Below are 6,534 nucleotides of genomic sequence, written 5' to 3'. Positions count from 1 at the left end.
TCAATATGTTTGGGTGAGATGTGGGAACTCTTTTTCACATTTTTCTTACCCACTAACCCTTCTCTTATGGCCTACCAAATACAAAGATTGATTTTTAAAGAAATGTATTTAAGAAACAGTGATAGTATTTTCCCAGCCCCCCTTACCTTGATTTCAGAAATAACATCTATTTCACATTAGGGACTTACATTATGGCTAGAAGACTCAGAAAATATCACCAAGAATGCTAGAGAGTGAGTAACAATTGCTCCCCCTGGATTTTACTCTTACCCCTGTGAAGTTTATTATTTAATACTGACAAGTGTTGGGGTCTTTCGGCATATGTTTACTATAGTTAGTTCTCTTATAGTACTATAGTTAGTGGCTCTTTCAAAAAAGTTACTCTCCCCAAGTTCCCTCTCTCCTACCACATTTCTTAACAGTGTCAATAGATAATCTTGCTCCTTCAGACCCAGAGACACTAGAAGTCAATACATGGGAACTCTCACAACATCCTTAAACTTCTCTGTACACTTCCACATCCCATTCTCCATCTACACATTTATGTGTCTTTACCCTCTCTCCCCTCCTTCTGTCCTTATACAATGAAAGAGGTATTTCTCCTATAGTCTAAAGCTTTCAAATTTTAGTGCATCTTTCCCATCAATAACTCAAATCAAAAACCAAATGAAAACTTTCTATCAACCTTTCTACTCCTTAGAAATCAAACTTCTTCCAATCCTTATCCTATGTTAGCGAGACCATAAAAAGACCCTCCAACAAACCGTTTCTCCTGGTATTCATGTCCTTGTTTAGTTCCCTCTCTTTGAGCTGAGCGGGACTTGCAACTTACTTTTTGGCCGAAAGAATGCAAGAACGTGACATCATATAGTTTTTTATAAGATTTTATTTATTTATTCGTGAGAGACACAGAAAGAGGCAGAAACATAGGCAGAGGGAGAAGACAGCTCTCTGCAGGGAGCCCGTGCAGGACTCCATCCCAGGACCCTGGGATCACGACCTGAGCCGAAGGCAGATGCTCAACTACTGAGCCACCCAGGTGCCCCCCATCATATAACTTTTGAGGTTAGGTCAAAAGAACTTTTGCACTCTCCACCTGGATCTCCTATAACACTTGCTCTTGAAGAAGCTAGGTGCCATATAAGTAGTCCAACCAACCTAGAGATTACTGCACTATTAGAAAACCCAAACTGGCTATGTGGAGAGGTAGAGTGGAGATAAAAACAAACAATGCCCATCCCGGCCCGCCTTAGTTCCTATCATCCTCGATGAGGCACCTGCCATGTGAGTGAAGCAGTTCTCTTAGATATGTAGCCCAATAGAACCTTCAGATAATCGCAGTCCCAGTCATGATCTGACTGCAACTGTAGGAGAGATCCTGTATTTGTTTCCTAGGAATGCTGTAACAAAGTACCACAGACTGGGTAGCTTAAAAACAGCAGAAATCTATTCTCTCACAGTTCTGAAGGCTAGAAGTCTAAAACTAGGTGTCAGCAAGTCCATGCTCCCTCTGAGACACTGGAAAGAATCCTTCCTTTCCTGTTTTTTTTTTTTTTTTTTTTTTGATGGTGGCCATCAATCCTTGGCATTTCTTGGACTACAGCTGCATGGATCCAATTTCTGCCTCTGTCATCCAGGCATTGTCCCTGTGTGTTTCTTTCCTCTTCCTATAAGAGGGTCAGTCATATTGGATTAAGAGTGCACCCTACTCCAAGATGACCTCATCTTAACTGTATCTATGAAGACCTTACTTCTAAACAAGGTCACATTTTGAGGTACTGGGGATTAGGATTTCAACATATGTTTTCGAGGGACACCATTCAAACCATAAAAGACCCAAGTGTAGATCCCCAGCTGAACCCAGTCAATGCACAAAACCATGAGAGATAACAACACATGATGGTTTTATGCCACTAAGTTTTAGGGTGGTCTGTCCCATAGCAATGGATAATCAAAATACCATTTTTTATGGAAATCATTTCAACTAACTGCAATCTGGCTTCTACCAACACATTCTATTTGACAAAGTCACCAGTGACCTCCTTGGTGTTAAATCTAATGGACAGAAGGGTGACATAGCTTATACATCTACCTCCCTTCCCCCCTGAAGTCCATTAAATTGACCAAAGAAATTTATATGTAAGAATAAATTTGTCGAATCTTTAAAAAAACAAAGAGAAGGTGACATCAGCAGGCAGAAATTTGAATCTATTTTTAAAGACTGAAAGCAGATAGAATTGGAAAGAAGATGCAAAAACACAGCCAGGGAACCCACTGCTCAAGGGGGCAAGAAGAGGGCCACTGAAATGGTGACATTGTGGCCTCCTCAGAGCCCAGGGAAGAGCCCAGGTTCTGAGTTGCAGGATCAGAAGGCTTTGTTGGGGTTGGAATTGGTGTTGCCTCCTCTATTATCACCCTCTTCGTGCAGAACAGACATGCTCCTTCACCTACAGTAGATACAAAAGTAAAGTGGGACCTTTCCTGGGGGCAGGGGAAGGGGTGCCTACCCTGGGGATTAGAATCAGAGGGGCAAGCAGCAGTGTCCTCAATAAAGGCCGATTTCCACAAACAGGGAGAGAACCAATTAGAGAGGGGTCCAATAGCTCAGCACAGGGGCAAGAGACAAGAATGTCCACTTACCCCCACTTACCCTTTCTTGCCACCACAACCCAGCTGGGTGTGGTGCCCTCTGCTGTCCAGCCACCCTCATACCCTAAAGGAAACTTGCCCTGTGGGGAGAGTCATGTGATTAAGTCAGCCTATCCACTCACAATATCATGTCACTACTGATGGTGTGGAGCTGTTCACAATAAGAGACACCTTTAAGTCCATATTTCCCAATGTGGGCAGTATTGACATTAGGGTCCAGACAGTTCTTTGTCATGGGATCTGTCCCCTGTGCATTTAGGATGTAGGGCAGGTGACATTCTTATCCTCTACCCACAAGATGCCATAAGTATGCCTCCACCCCCCCCACTCCCTGAGTTGTGACAACCCAAAATGTCTGCAGACATTGTCAAATCTCCCCCTTTGAGAAATGATTCATGAGTTACAGACCCCCTCTCTGGCTTGCTGCTAATTACTAGGAGACTATAAAACTCCATCCTCTAGAAAATACTGGTCAGGTCTAATTGTAACCGACTTCTCAGCTCTGACTCCCACTCTCTGAATTCTTCCAGGAACTTGACTTTCCTTCACAGACAGAGCCCCAACAGAGGCAGAGACTTGCAGACAACATCCAGATGTTGGCCTTCACATAGCACTTGCAAATGCCTATGAGGGAAGCTTTCTGCATTCTCAAATTCATGATTTGTGGTTTCAAATACGTGCTGTACTTGTGCTAACTCAAAACTTCTCCCCACGTAAAGACCTTATCAAGCCAGAGGAGTGTGGTTTACAAAAGAGGAAAGGTAGGAGTGCATGGTTGAAAGGCAGGGATTCGACTCTCAAGAAGTGAAGTCAATGGAGGGAGCAAATTATTCTCTGAAGGATTGGAGTACAAAAGAAAACAGGCTAAAATTCTGCCCCTGGACCATAGACTTTGCTGGAGTTTCATTTATAAGTTAATTGCTCCTCTTTGAAAAGGAAATGTCCCCAGGAAAGCCTCACCCACTTTGCTTGGGGGAGAGAACTTCAGACCCCAGGTGCCACCAGAGATGAAAGGTAGGGTGGGAGGAACTCATGGAAAGTGAGACAAGAAACTTCATTGGGGTTGTGGCTGGAGTCTTTTGGGGGCTCCTTCTCCCAGGCCAACTCTCACTAAGGGGAAAGGGAATGTGTGTTGGGGGAACGGGCAGAAGTAGGGTAAAGAGGCCCCTTTAGCTCAGTCTTTCAACAGGTGGTGGGGGAATTTCCTCATTAGTTAGGCATCCAGTTATCTTTCTTTAATACTTTCCTACGGAAGTAGATGCACACATGTAACCTCCCAACAGCTCTTTACAGAGGGAACACATCTGTCCAAGGGAATCCATGTTGCCAACTCAACTCTCATTTAGCTACAACAGCAAGTCCACTGCCATGCATATGGAAAAGGGGAAAGTGATCCAGGCATTTTATAATTTACCAACATGTCAAAGTGGTATCTCATTTAAAAAAAATTGTTATTGCAGTGGTCAGCAAACTCTGAGCCCACCATCTATGTTTGTAAATAAAGTTTTATCAGAACACAGCCACGTTCATATCATCTTTGACTGCTTACAACGGCAGAATAGATTAGTTGTGACAGAGACCATATGACCCAAAAAGTCTAAAGTATTTACTATCTTGCTCTTTACATAAAGAGTTTGCCAACCCAGCTCCAGAGTACTAAAGGCAGAATTGTTTTTAATATTCCATTCATTTGCCTGCTTTTCTCCTCTGTGCTTTAGCTGTACTTAAATAGAACGTGAAGTTTTCAATATAAGACTGATAGTCTTTGTAAAAGATATATTCAGATTTCTTCACTTTTAAAAAAAGATTTTTTAGTTTAGAGAGAGAGTTGGAGAGAGAGAGCCCATGTGAGCATGCTCAGGAGACAGGCAGAGAGAGAGAGAAAGAGAAAGAATCTGAAGCAGGCTCTATACCCAGTGTGGAGCCCCCACACAGGGCTTGATCTCATGATTAAGATCATGACCTGAGTGGAAACCAAGAGTCCCCTGCCTAACTGACTGCACTACTTCACTTTAAACAAATAGTGCTTTTCAGAAAGGTCTGGCGTGCTGCCGTCTGGTCTAGCATAGATGCACAAGTCTGCAGGGATATAAGGTGGAATGAAGAAAGATGAGACAAGGACTGTTTGGATGGTAGGAGCAAACACAGGTGATGATGGTTCTACTTTGCAAACTCAAGACAAAGTCAGGTGACTTGGGGACAGGGCAAGATGGTAGAAGCATTGTTTCTGAGGGCCCATCTCCACTCCCAGTCATCCTGTTTTCTTCCAGTCCTGCTCCTTTCATGGGCCCGAGGTTCCTCTAGTGACAGGAAGGGGCGTCCTCCCCTGGTTGCCCATGCAGGAACACCACAGCCCTGTCTTCCTGTCTGTTGATCTTATTTTGTGATTGCCCTCTGCTCTTCCCTTCCTCACCCTCAAACCCAGATCCCCTGGAGACTTCTACCTCCAGCCCAGTCCTCTGGCAGCTTTCCCAGCCCACTGGAAGTACCCTGGGGAGTGAGAACATAAACACAGGCAGGTCTTGTAAAAAACCTGTCAAATTTCATTTTGAAAATCTCTCCCTGCATTTAAATAACAGTTCTAGAACAAAACAAGTAGCAAAACAGAGTTTTCTTTGCAAATTGATGGCTACAGGGTTGGGGGGCGGGGGGGCTTGTGAATGCATCTGTTCTGTAGGAATTTTTGTTGAAGAAAATTCGTTTAATTCAGTGGAGCATTGTTACTATGAGCCAGCTGCTGGGGCATACGGGAAGCTTGGCTCATAGAACTCTCATTTAAAATGGTGTTGGTTTAAAAGTAGTTTAATCTTCCCGAAGTAAAATCTTGTTTATACAGTGACTGGACATCAGAACATTTGGATAATACGACCACCTTGTATTTATTTGCATTTGTGTAGTATTTCACAACATATATAGCACTTTCATAGACACAACCCTATTTGGTCTTCCCAGCCAATCTGGGAGGTGGGTAAAATGCTATTCCTTTGGAAAAGTAAGTAAATGAAGGCTCAGTGAGGTTCACTGCCTTGTTAACCAAGGCTACACTGTGGTAGAAGAGCATACTAAGACTTTCATCTCTGAATTCTTGGAATTTCCTCTAGCACTCTTGGTGTGTTTTCTAAATTAGACACTGGTTTTCATCTCATCATGAGCCCCTGTCATTTCTTGCAACAGGCCTCTGAATTCTTATGCCCACTAAGCATTGTCTATATACTAAATAAAGGACATATCAGGCACCTCTAAAGAAGCCATGATAAATAGCATATAATTAATTCACTTAAAAGGTACTTTTTGTCATTTTTACACACAATATTAAAAGTGTCTTTAAAAAAAAAAAACTGTAGAAAGAGCTGCTCATTTAAAAAAGGCTGAGAAACAGTAAACAGGTTTACTGAAGTGGATACTGCCGGGTTTCAGGGAACCAAAGGAAGCTTGGATGGGGATGTAATCCTGAACCAATGGTCTCCTTGGTCCCATTTTTTTGGTCAAAAAGTCAATTCATTATAATAACTCAAATGAGAGTGGTTGTATGCCTGAAATTTAGGGGTGTAGTCTGGAGCAAGATAAATCCTGAGCAAGTTTCTGAACTTTTATCAACTTGAGCTTCTGCCCATATAAAATAGTACTTACTTTACAAGTTTGCTGTAGGGATGGACTGGGATTATTAATTTTTATGAATTACTTAACACAATGCATACCACATAGTAATTGACGGATAAATTTTTGTTATCATTATAAATAGTATTGTTGATATAAATCACATATTTTTGGCCTCTCCTCTACCTCAGTCAGTACTTTCCCATTTCTGTGAAAAGATGCTTCACAGCTGACAGGTTGGATTCTTGCCGAAACCTGTTATAGGAAAGGTGGTCTGTCTTTCTCTTA

Source organism: Canis lupus, chromosome 32 (genome assembly GCF_048164855.1).
Source record: "Canis lupus baileyi chromosome 32, mCanLup2.hap1, whole genome shotgun sequence".
In the NCBI taxonomy this organism is placed as follows: domain Eukaryota; kingdom Metazoa; phylum Chordata; class Mammalia; order Carnivora; family Canidae; genus Canis; species Canis lupus.
The sequence above is the reverse complement of the archived record's forward strand: the minus strand, read 5'-3'. Positions refer to the sequence as shown.